Source organism: Physeter macrocephalus, chromosome 8 (assembly GCF_002837175.3).
Source record: "Physeter macrocephalus isolate SW-GA chromosome 8, ASM283717v5, whole genome shotgun sequence".
Classification (NCBI taxonomy): Eukaryota; Metazoa; Chordata; class Mammalia; order Artiodactyla; family Physeteridae; genus Physeter; species Physeter macrocephalus.
The window spans coordinates 66,811,329-66,825,050 of NC_041221.1; positions in this window are offsets into that span (position 1 = coordinate 66,811,329).

Here is a 13,722-nt window from a genome sequence, read left to right on the forward strand (position 1 = left end):
ATGAAGCACCATTACAGCATCCCAGATGGTTTCTGCTAAAGTATTAGTGTTGAAATATGATAAGAACCTTGTGGTATATGTGAGGAGTATAACCTTATAGATTTCCATATTTATCTTTCTTAATCGTATTTACTTACATTTGCACAGTTTCTATATCACACACTGATTTTTTTAACTAGAGTTGAAAATTCAGCCCATGATGTGAAAAATCAAGCTGTGATCTCTCTCTACTTATCACCAAACCACAAATTCTGCAATTAGAACTGAAACTTTGTATGTGATGTGTGAGAATATCCAGCTTGTTTATCCATAGTTTTATTGCCTCTATAGATCTTTTGGGAGTAAAAACAGTCTTTGCATTTATAATATAAGTAACTGACACAAAAATACACAGCAAGCAGAAAGAGGAAAAACGTTCCATCTTTGCATGACTCATAGTTAAACCTACAGTTTACATAACCATCAGGCAAGATTTTTAATTACCTATTCTAAATTTGTTTATTTTTTCCTCTTGACTATCTGATGAATGCCAGTCAACAATTGCTAATTAACTTACCTTCTAAAATATGTATATATGTATATGAACTCTTCAGAGTCCTGGAGTTTTAGGATGGTTGTACCAGTAAGCAAAGAGAGAGACTGAATGTAACTTGGATTATATATGAGAAGAACGACATTTTGGATCAATAAGACCCTAAATACAATTAAAAAATCTTGAATTCCAGGTTCTTGGAATTTCAGCCATCAACTGGTTAGATCATAAGATATCCATATTTTTTTTACTGGATAAAGTCAATAAAATTATTCAAAGAGCTGGATGTGTCTTCAGAAGTTCCAGATGTTGCAGTGATATAAAAGTCCAGCACTGTCAAAATACTGTGGAGTATCCTAAGTCCGAGCTTTGAAGCCATTTTGCTATCACTTTGATGCCAGCACAAAGAGCTTAAGAATTTTCACTTTACCTTCTTTCCCTTGTACCCTTCATTCTGCTTTCAGTAAGATTCAGGGGGTTGGAAAAAATGGCCTCAAGTAAACTGATGGTATCTTTTTGTTTACATTTGGGCCTGAGTTCTCAGACTCTTAGAACTATTTCATATGCTTCTGTAGAGTAGAATTCTGAAAGGGAGTATGATTATTTTGTAGGAACAAGTCATATGCTATTGGTGGGAGTGTGTGTGTATGTTTGACAGAGCAGTCATAGACCTGAGAGCTAAGTATCTGCCCTGGAAAGAAGCCAGCTGTAGGTCATGCTTTGTAGGGGGCTTATATAGTGGGAATCAGAAAGGAAAACGGGGCATCTGTGGAAATCTTTAAGTTTGGCATCTAGTGTGCAGGAATATCTTACAGCTGAAGGCATAATTTGGTTTTCTGCTCTACCAGCCCATCTGCGTCTCCCTAGGATACCATCTGGGTTTTATCACCAAGAAGCAAATAGCACTGCTACTGTTCTGCCATGCTATAGGCTCCCCTTGTAAGAATAGGTATAGACAGGTAATTCAAGGCACAAACTCCTTTCTGTGATTGAGCTTGGAGGAGGCAAGTAAAAAAAGTATGTACTGAAGTCTAAAGTTAACTCATAAATTTATGTAAAAATGAAACCAAATGATAAAGATGGTATATGTGTTGGCCTTAAAATGGTTCCAGTGGAGTTTTCTCAATGGAAAGTTCCTCCTTCTAACATCACAATCACCTCAGGGGTAATTTTAGAGCAATAAGTGGATGTTGTCTCACAAATGTCCACAGTTTAAGATACTTTTAAAATCAACCTGTAAAACATCATAGGGTTATCCACAAATGACTACATTTATTGATACTTAACCATAGTCATAGTCACATATTGGACTTCCATTTTTCTCCATGTTAAGTAATAAACTTCCATGTAATACTGTGAACTTCCTACCTCAGAGCTAGGAACGAATTATCTTGATTCCTTAGCAGGAAGAATGATGCTTTGAAGATAATAGACACTGCTATTCATTACCTATTAGAAGAAAGAATGAATAAGGCACTATTATTAAGGGGGCATTTAATACTTTTTTGGTGGTTATATTGAATCAGTCTTGTCTACATACTGAAAATGTTTAACCTCTGCTCAGTGAATGTGAAATAAAAAAATAAGCAAAACTAGCCAAACAACTGCTTAAATTGACTGATTTTATATCAGTTTGATTTAGCAGTTCATTTGTCTCCAGCTGTATAGGTGTTGGGCTGAGACAGTTTAAATTAACTTAAATTCAAATTCTGACCACTAGCTATGGGGCAAATCAAAATCACAGTATAGCTGAAGTTTACAAACTAGACATTGGGGATTATGCTATTTTCTGATGCATAATAGTAAACGTGCATATAGTATCACTCATCCCCAAATTCATAAGATAAAATGTTTTTCATAAAGACCAGAATGTCCTTTTGTGTATTTCAGTTTTTATAGGATATGGGTGGCTTGTGGCTCATACTGAGGACTGTGGCTCGTGGTCAGCCATAAATATGAGAGAATTCCGACCACCGACTTAATGAGAAGTTCAGGTCAGAACTGAATTTAGATGGCTACCTTTTGATGACAGATTTTACTTTACATTTGTCAGTTTATTCAGTGTCCTGAAATGTTCTTGTTTGTTTTATGCCACATTGTGTCCTTGTGGAGTTGGGATATTACCATGGTTTCCTTAAGAATTCTGGAATCGGAATCACTAGGAAGTATGATAGAATTAGGATAAAAGTTGACTCCCTGTCTTTCAAAGGTTTCCCAAAATCCTGAGATGATTTGATTTTCTTTCGTGAAATCATCTCTGAGATTATATCTGAGCCATTAGATAAAGCTGGCATTAAGCAATGTCCTGAGTATTTAAGCTTATACATGTACATGCAAATCCATTTGTTAGGAAGCGATCTGACTTAAATGAACTGCAACCACCCCATGTTCATTCAGGACACAAAAGGTACAGCTGGCATTTTCTATTCTTTTCTCAGATAGCCTAGGCAAAAGAAACACTAGTGTCACTGAGAGGCTAAATGTTTTATGACCAATTTGTTTATACTATAACTATTACATTTGTGTTTATTACCTTCACAACCCACTGCTGAGTATTGCGGAGGATTCGATATATAGAGAGGTAAGACTTCCAACCTCAAACAGAGAAGTCTAGCAGATAAGTCTTGCCCACAAATAGCTATAAAGCAATTCAATGCGTGTTAAGTGCTAAAAGAAAAGTAGGACAAAGTGCCAAAGTGATTCCATGGTAGGATTAAAAAAAAAAAATCCCAACTAATACACTTTGGAAACAAGTCTGTTGGATCCTACACACACACACACACACACACACACACACACACACACACACACACACACACACACACACCCACACACACACCCACACACACACATATGTATAACTGATGCTCTCTAAAGCTATTATTCTGCAGAATACTATTCTAGAATGTTCTTAGGTGTGTTGTTGATCATGAAATACTTCTGTTAAAAACGTTTAGAAAATGCTAAATTGTGTATAAGGAGACCACTTATTCTCCCATCCTCATGTTTTTACTAGAGAGTATTGTAAGAGATAATTGAATAGAATACCACCCCCTTCCCCCCACCCCTCTCTCTCTGCCTCTCTGGTGCCTGTTTCCCCTTGCTTTGCTTTCCCCCTGTGAACCTGGCATTTACTGATACAAGTTTTTCAGATGATTGGCTGACTACATCAAGGGGCAAATAGGCAATACTGACTTTGTGAACCAGATTTGAGGTTCTAGATATGTTTTTGAATCCAGAGAAAAGCTGTGCACTCTTCTTTAGGGGTTATCGAATGTCCACTAATAAACTGACACTTGGATCCTCATTTAACTCCCGTATCTGTACTCTGTTAGAACCCAGAGGAGAGCAGGAGTAATCAATTGACACTTCAAATCATGACTAGGCTAATCAAGTTAAACAGCTTTCTTTGTTGCAGGACTCTAGGTCTAGTGTTAGGATAACGTATATTGAGAATATTTAAGTAAGGTATTGGGTTGACCAAAAAATTTGTTTGGGTTTTTCTGTAAGATGTTATGAAAAACCTGAATGAACTTTTTGTCCAACCCAATATTTAGTATATAGTGTTAACTGAAAAAAGTGTGCAACCTAAAGGTTGAGAATTATGTTTTATTTGGCGGACTTTACTGAGGATTTAAGCCCAAGAGTCACTCAGAGACTGGTCCAAAGAGGTAAGGGAAGAGCCATAATATATAGGAGTTTTTGGAAAAACAAACAAAAAAATATAGTCAGAACATCAGAATATTACTGCTATTTAAAGAAAACCAAACATCTCAAGTTAATGAATTTAGTACTGTTCTATGTATGGGAAGATGCAAGGGTCTGGGCTCATTGAAATTAATCCTTTGATATGCACCTTAACTATTTAGGGCCAGTATCCTGTTTTTCTCTATCCTGAACCCCTCAGGGAACACTGTTGTGGGTGGCTGCATTTGGCTGATGCCTTGATGGCCTCAACATCTTTTGTTTACTGAAATGGCAGGCGACATTCTCTGTCTACAACAGTATATCCTAAATCTGGGGATTTTCCATAAATCAACTTGGAGTAACTAGTAAAAAAAATACTCCAGAGCTATAATAATAGCTACTATTAACTAGGCCCATACTAAGTTCCAGAAACTGTGTTACATTTTTGGTAATATAATCTCATTTGATTCTTAAAATAGTCCAGCAAAATAGGCATTGTTATATAATCATTTTGCAGATAATGAGTTAGTCTGAGAAGCTAAGTAACTTGCCCAAAGTTAGAAAGCAAGTAAGTGCCAGAGTGGTAATTCAAACACAGATCTTTCATATTCCAAGATTCTCTGAACCACTACATTATAACGAATATATTTGGGAAATATTTGTGCATAAGGATACATGTCTTCTTTGGGTTGTCTTTCAATTATATGAAATTTTCATAAGGATGTTACAAATGGTAGAAAAGGCTGAGAGTTTGGCTGAATTCTTGCTTTAGGTTTCATATGCATTAGGACAAAAATTAAGCTTCCACATAAAAATATAAGTCTGGTGGCTGGAAAAGGATATCTATTCCTTCTTTTCAATATTGGTAGCAGTAAGTATTACCTATTCAACTCCACAGACAAGAAGAAAAAATAGAGGGGAATATTTTCCCATTTATTTCTATGTTCCAGTCAAGATTTAGACATATCCGCCAAGAAGATATAACTGAACAGTGTTTTAAGAGATTGCTTATGAGAAAGATCAATGATAATTTAGAGTGAGTAATGTATTCCATGGAAACAGCATAAAATACAAAACTAATTCTGAACCCTGTCATTCTAGGTCTGCTCCTGTGATTGACTTTTATTTTGAAAATCACTTAATGATTTAGTCGCTGTTCCAATATTTATGAAATGAGGAGACATTCTCAACCTTACAAATTCCCCAGGTGCAGCAATGTACTATGCTCAGCTAGGGAGAGGAAAACAATGTTCTTTGTTCCACACTACTGATTCACCAGGGGCAGCAAGTATTGTGCCTGGCAAGACAAAGAAAACTATAGCAGTGGGGTTACCATTTACACAAGATCTCAGAGAGATTCTTCAATGTACTGGAAACCAGAACTTGGAAAGCATACTGAGGGCCATCAAAGAGTAAAGATTACCATGAAACAGTTACGATTAAATTGCCAGATAAATATACCTGCTTCCTCAAACTGCTTTGCAGTAACGGCAACTTTGTACATAATTTTGGTGAATGGACACAAGTTGAGGGCTTTAGGAAATGTTTTGACTTTCTTGATTGAGGTGCTGCCCCTTCCACCTTCTTCCTGTCTTGAATGTGGAAATGATGTGTGGAGTGTATCAGCCATGCTGCCATCATGAGCAGAAAGCTTGTGGATAAAAGCCAAGGAAAGACAGAAGGGAACTGGTACTTGACGGTGTCACTGAACCACTAAACAAACCCTGGATCACTTGTCCCCGGATTTTTTTTTTTGCATGAGTAATGAGGCACAAATGTTATTATCTAGTTTAAATCATCATTAGTCAGGTTTTCTGTTCCATGTCACCAAACACATTTCTAACTTTATATGTTGGGAGACATCTCTTCATGGTCTCTGTCATTTCTGCAAGCAGAGACACTGACTGCTTTGTTCCAGACTATCTTTTCAAGGATGCTTGAATAGCATATAGCCTTGGAAAATAAACATAGTAAATCTTCCCATAGCAAAGGAAGGTTTGATTATGGTTCAGTGTAATAAAGATAATGCTTCCTTTTGGAACAAAGTTCAAATACTGTCCATTATAAAAGGTTCAGGTATTTTAAGCTTGAGGTTCCTTTCTTATAACAAAACCCACTATGTGTGCAGGTGTTACCTGCTGTATAGTTCAGGCTGCTGTAACCAAATACAGCAGACTGGGTGGCTTAAACAACAGATATTTATTTCTCACATTTATGGAGGCTGAGAGCTCCAAGAACAAGGTGCCGTCAGATTCAGTATCTTTGGAGGAGGGCCCTCTGCCTGGTTTACAAATGGCTGCCTTCCTGCTTTATCCTCACATCTCACATGGTGAAGAGGGAGGGAGAGAGCTTTGACTTCTTTCTTTTCTTATAAGGGCACTAATCCCATCATGGGAGTTCAACTCTCATGACTCCATCTAAACCTAATTACTTCCAAAGGCCCCACCTCTGACTACTGTCACTTTGGGGATTAGGGCTTCAAGATAAGAATTTTGAGGAGCCACAAACATTCAGCCTGTAGCCCTTGGCCCTATTCATATGCCTCCACAGGACTTGAGGTTAGGACAGCTGGTGAAAATGCTAATATCTTACCTACTGCTATTGTTGTGAGTAAAAAGTACTTTGTCAAAGACCCAGGAGTCTTGTATCTTCTGCTTGCATCCATGAAAGTGTGGCAGTATTACTTGTTAGCTTGCAAGTAGGGTTAAACATCAGACTGAGCAATTCTCAACAAAATGATTTCTTTCCTTCCAGTTTTATTGAGATATAGCTGACATACAGCACTGTATATAAGCTTCAGGTGTACAGCATAATGATTTGACTTACGTATATTATGAGAGGATTACCACAGTAAGTTTAGTGAATATCCGTCATTGCATATAGACACAAAATAAAAGAAACAGGAAAAAAATTCTTTGTGTTGAGAACTCCTAGGATTTTCTCTCTTAACAACTTTCATATATATGTGTATATATAATATATATAAAACATACAATTGTTAATTATATTAATTACATTGTACATTACATTCCTAGTACTTATTTATCTTATAATTGGAAGTTTGACTACCTTCATCCACTCTGCCTTCCCCTACCTCTTGCCTCTGATAAACACAAATCTGATCTCTTTCTATGAGATAGTTTGGTTTTATTTTTGGAAGTATAATTGACCTACAACACTATGTTCCTGGTGTACAACATAGTGATTCCATATTTCTATACATTACAAAATGATAACCACAATAGATGAGTCTATTTACCATGTGTTACCATACAAAGATATGACCACCTTACTGACTATATTCCCCACTCTGCATCATTCCCAGGACTCATTTATTTTACAACTAGAAGTTTGTCCCTCTTAATCTCCCTTACCTATTTCACTCATCTGCCACCTCCTGTCCCCTCTGGAAACCACCACTTTATTTCTGTTTCTATGATTCTCTTTCTGTTATGTTTGTTCATTTGTTTGGCTGTTTAGATACCACATGTAAGTGAAATCATATAGTATTTGTCTTTCTCTGCCTGACACATTTTACTTAGATAATAATTTCTAGGTCCATCCATGTTTTTGAAAATGGCAATATTTCATTCTTTTTTATTACTGAATAATATCCCATTATATACAACATCTTCTTTAGCCATTTATCTATTCATGGGCACTTAGGTTTCTCCAATATCCTGGCTATTGTGAATAATGCTGCTATGAACACTGGGGCGCATGTATCTTTAAGAATTAGTGTTTTCATTTTCTTCATATCTATACCCAGGGATATAATCGTTGGATCATATGGTAGTTCTATTTTTAATTTTCTAGAGAACTTCCATACTGTTTTCCACAGTGGCTGCACCAATTTACATCCCTACCAACAATGTATAAGGGTTCACATTTCTCCACATCCTTATCGACATTTGTTATTTGTGGTCTTTTTAATGACAACCATTCTGACAGGTGTGAGGTGATATCTCATGGTTTTGATTTGCATTTCTCTGATGATTAGTGATGTTGAGAATCTTTTCATGTGCATATTGGCCATCTGTACGTCTCCTTTCAAAAAACATCTATTCAGGTCTTGTCAATTTTTAATTGGGTTTTTTTTTTTGATATTGAGTTTTATGAGCTGTTTGTATATTTTGCATATTAATCCCTGAATGGTCATATCATTTGAAAATATTTACTCCCATTCAGTAGGTTGTCTTTCTGTTTTGTCCATGGTTTCCTTTGCTGTACAAAAGATTTTAAGTTTAATTAGGTCCCACTTGTTTATCTTTTTTTAAAAAAAAATAATTAATTTTTGGCTGCCTTGGGTCTTCATTGCTGTGCGCAGGCTTTCTCTAGTTGTGGTGAGTGGGGGCTACTCTTTGTTGTGGTGCATGGGCTGCTCACTGAGGTGGCTTCTCTTGTAGCAGAGCATGGGCTCTAGGAGCATGGGCTCAGTAGTTGTGGCATGCAGGCTCAGTAGTTGTGGCTCGTGGGCTCTAGAGTGCAGGCTCAGTAGTTGTGGCACACAGGCTTAGTTGCTCCACGGCATGTGGGATCTTCCTGGACCAGGGCTCGAACCCGTGTCCCCTGCATTGGCAGGTGGATTCTTAACCACTGTGCCACCAGGGAAGACCCCACTTGTTTGTCTTTGCTTTTGTTTCCTTCACCTTAGGAGACAGACCCCCCAAAAATATTGCTATGATTTAGGTCAAACAGTATACTGTCTATGTTTTCTTTTAGGAGTTTTATGATTTCTGGTCTTACGTCTGTGTTTTAATCCATTTTGGGTTTATTTTTTATATGGTGTGAGAAAATGTTCTAATGTTATTCTTTTACACATAGCTGTCCAGTTTTCCCAGCACCACTTATTGAAGAGACTGTCTTTTCTCCATTGTATATTCTTGACTCTTTTGTCATAGATTAATTGACCATAAAGTGAGTGGGTTTATTTCTGGGCTCTCAATTCTGTTCCATTGATCTATGTGTCTGTGTTTGTGCCAGTACCATACTGTTTTGATTACTGTAGATTTGTAGTATAGTCTGAAGTCAGCAAATGTGATTCCTCCAGCTCTGTTCTTTTTTCTCAAGATTGTTTTGGCTATTCAGGGTCTGGTTTTTCTGTATAAATTTTAAAATTATTCTAGTTCTGTGAAAAGTACCACTGGTAATTTGATAGGGATTGCATTGAATCTGTAGATTGCCTTTGGTAGTAGAGTCATTTTTAAAATGTTAATTCTTCCAATCCATGAACACAGTATAATTTAACATCGGTTTGTGTCATCTTCAATTTCTATCACCAGTGTATTATAGTTTTCCAAGTTCAGGTCTTTTACCTCCTTAGGTAGATTTATTCCTAAGTGTTTTATTCTTTTTGATGTGATTTTAAATGGGATTGTTTCCTTAATTTCTCTTCCTGATAGTTTGTTGTTAGTGTCTAGAAATGCAACAGATTTCTGTATGTTAATTTTGTATCCTATAACTTTGCCAAATTCACTGATGAGCTCTTGCAGTTTTTTGTTGGCATCTTTACGATTTTCTATGTATGGTGTCATGTTATCTGGAAACAGTGACAGTTTTACTTCTTCCTTTCCAATTTGAATTCCTGTTGTTTCTTTTTCTTGTGTGATTACACTGGCTAGGTCTTCCAATACCATGTTGAATAAAAGGGGTGAGAGTAGGCATACTTGTCTTGTTCCTGATTTTAGAGGAAATGCTCTCAGCTTTTCACAATTGATTATGATGTTAGCTGTAGGCTTAATGTATATGGCCTTTATTATGTTGAAGTATATTTCCTCTATGCCCACTTTCTGGATAGTTTTTTTTTAAATCATAAATGGATATTGAATTTTGTCAAAAGTTATTTTGTGTTTATTAGATGATCATGTGGTTTTTATTCTTTAATTTGTTAAAGTGGCTTATCACAATGATTGATTTGCAGATATTGAACCACCCTTGCATCCCTAGGGTAAATCTCACTTGATCATAATGTATGATCATTTTAATGTATTGCTGGATTCAGTTTGCTAATATTTTGCTGAGGATTTTTGCACCTATGTTCATCAGTGGTATTGGCCTATAATTTTCTTTTTTTGTGATATCTTCATCTGGTTTTGCTGTCAAGGTGATGCTGGCCTCATAGAATGAGTTGGGAAGCATTCTCTCCTCTGAAATTTTTTGAATTGTTGAGAAGGCTGGGTGTTAACTCTTTTCTAAACATTTGGTAGAATTCACCTCTGAAGCCATCTGGTCCTGGATTTTTGTTTGTTGGGAGTTTTAAAATTATTGATTCAATTTCTCTACTGGTAATTGATATGTTCATAGTTTTTATTTCTTTCTGGTTCAGTCATGGGAGATTGTACATTTTTAGGAATTTGTCCATTTTTTCTAGGTTGTCCATTTTATTGGCCTATAGTTGTTCATAGTAGTCTCTTATGATTTTTTTGTATTTATGTGGTGTCAGTTGAAACTTCTTTTTCATTTCTGATTTTACTGATTTTGGGTCCCCTCTCTTTTTTTTCTTGATAAATCTGGCTAAAAGTTTATCAATTTTGTTTATCTTTTAAAAGAACCAGCTCTAAATTTCATTGATCATTTCTATTTTTTTTCTTTTTAATCTCTACTTCATTTATTTCTGCCCTGATCTTTATTATTTCTTTCCTTCTAGTAACTTTGGATTTTATCCATTCTTTTTGTAATTCCTTTAGGTGTAAGGTTAGGTTGTTTGAGATTTTTCTTGTTTTGTAAAGTAAGTTCAATCACTTTAAACTTGCTTCTTAGAACTGCTTTTGTTGTGCCCATAGATTTTGGATCATTGTTTTTTGTTTTCATTTGTCTCCAGGTATTTTTAAATTTCTTCTTTGATTTCTTCAGTGATCCATTGGTTGTTTAGTAGCATATTATTTAGTCTCCACGTGTTTGTGGTTTTGCAGTTACTTTTCTTGTAGTTGATTTCTAGTCTCATAGCATTGTGGTAACAAAAGATATTTGATATGCTTTCAGTTTCCTTAAATTTACTGAGGCTTGCTTTGTGGTCTAGCATGTGATTTCTCCTGGAGAATGTTTCATGTGCACTTGAAAAGAATGTGTGTTCTACTGCTTTTGGTTGGAATGCTCTCTTTATATCAAGTGCATTTTGTCTAATATGTCATTTAAGGCCAATGTTTCCTTATAAATTTCTGTCTGGATCATCTGTACTTTGATGCAAGTTAAAGTCCTCTACTACTATTGTGTTACTTTCAAGTTCTCCCTTTATGTCTATTAATATTTGTTTTCTGTATTTAGGTGGTCCTATTTTGGGTACATATACATTTACGTTTTTATATAATCTTGGATTGATATCTTGATTATTATATAATATCCTTCTTTGTCTCTGGTAACAGTTTTTGTTTTAAAATGTATTTTGTCTGATAAAAGTATTGCTACCCTGGCTTTCTTTTGATTTCCATTTTCATGGAATACCTTTTTCCATCCCTTCACTTTCAGTCTGTGTGTATCCTTAGGTATGAAATAAGTGTCTTGTAGGCAGCATATATACAGGTCTTGTTTTTGTATCCATTCAGCTGCACTATGTCTTTTTTTTTTTTTTTTTTTTGTGGTATGCGGGCCTCCCTCTGTTGCGGCCTCTCCCGTTGCGGAGCACAGGCTCTGGACGCGCAGGCTCAGTGGCCATGGCTCACGGGCCCAGCCGCTCCGCGGCACGTGGGATCCTCCCAGACCGGGGCGCGAACCCGGTTCCCCTGCATCGGCAGGCGGACGCGCAACCACTGCGCCACCAGGGAAGCCCTGCACTATGTCTTTTGATTGGAGCAGTTAATCCATTTCTATTTATAGTAATTATTCATATGTATGTGCTTATTGCCACTTTAATTGCTTTTGGTTTGTTTTTGTAGTTTTTTTTTCCTTTCTTCTTCTTTGGTTCTCTTCCTTTGTAATTTGTTGACTATCTTTAGTGTTATGTTTGAATTCCTTTGTGTGTGTGTGTGTGTGTGTGTGTGTGTGTGTGTATTTTAGATTTTTAATTTGTGGTTACCATGAGGTTTATATATGGCAGTCTTTATATATATGTGGTTATTTTAAGCTGCTGATTTCTTAATTTCAAATGCATTTTAACAGCTGAGCATTTTTACTCTCCTCCTTCCATAATTACTGTTTTTCATATCAAATTTTCATCTATTTATTTCCAGTATTCCTTAACTGCTTATTGTGGATTTAGATCATTTTACTACTTTTGTCTTTTAACCTTCCTACCAGCTTTGTGTACATGGTTGATATAATACCTTTAGTGTATGTTTGCCTTTATTGATGAGCTTTTTCCTTTCTTAATTTTCATGTTCTAGCTGTTGCCTTTCTTTCTTCACTTAGAGAAGTCCATTTAAAATTTCTTGTAAAGCTGGTTTGGTGGTGCTGAACTTTTTTCGTTTTTGCCTGTCTGTAAAACTTTTGATTTTTCCATCAAATCTGAATGATAGCCTTGCCTGGTAAAGTGTACTTTGTTGTAGGCTTTTCCCTTTCATCACTTCCAATATATCATGCCATAGTCTTCTGGCCTGCAGAGTTTCTTCTGAAAAGTCAGCTGATAGCCTTATGGGAGTTCTCTTGTATGCAACTTGTTGCTTTTCCTTTGTTGCTTTTAATATTCTCTCTTTGTAATTAAAATGGAAACTATTAAAGATAATGTGTCTTTGCATGGTCCTCTTTGGGTTGATCCTGTTTGGGACTCTACGTGGTCCTGGACTTTGATGTCTTTTCCTTTCCCAGGTTAGGAAAGTTTTCAGCTATCATGTCTTCAAATATGTTCTCTGCCCCTTTCTCTCTCTCTTCTCTTTCTGGGACACCTATAATATGAATGTTATTATGCATGATGTCCTGCAGGTTTCTTAAACTGTCCTTATTCCTTTTCATTCTTTTTTATGTTCAGCATCAGTGATTTTGACTACTCTGTCTTCCAGCTTGCTGATTCATTCCTCCATATCATATAGTCTATGTTGATTCCCCCTAGTGTATTTTTTTATTTGGGGTATAGTTTTTTTATAATGTTGTGTTCTTCTAGTGTATATTTCCTTTCAGTTATTATATTCTTTATTTGTGTTTGCTTGTTGTTTATATTCTCTCTTTGTTTAAAAAATTCTAACTTCTATCTTCTACTCTGTTCATTCATTCTTCTCCTGATTATTTTGGTCATCTTTATGATTGTTACCCTGAACTCTGTCTCTGGTAGATTGCCTGTCTCCACTTCATTTAGTTCTCTTTTGGGGCTTTATCTTGTTCCCTCAGTTGGAACATATTCCTCTGTCATCTCATTTTGCCTAACTTGCTGATTTTATTTTGATATATCTGGTCAGTTGGTTATGTTTCCCAGCCTTGAAGAAGTAGCCTTTTGGAGGAGATACCCTATGAATCCTAGAAGTGCATTTTCCTCTGGTCGCCTGAGCTATATGTTCCAGGGGTGCCCCCTCTGTGGGCTGGTGATCCTTCTGTTGTGGCAGGCTGACAGGTGTGGCAGCCCCCAGTCTGGTTGGTTG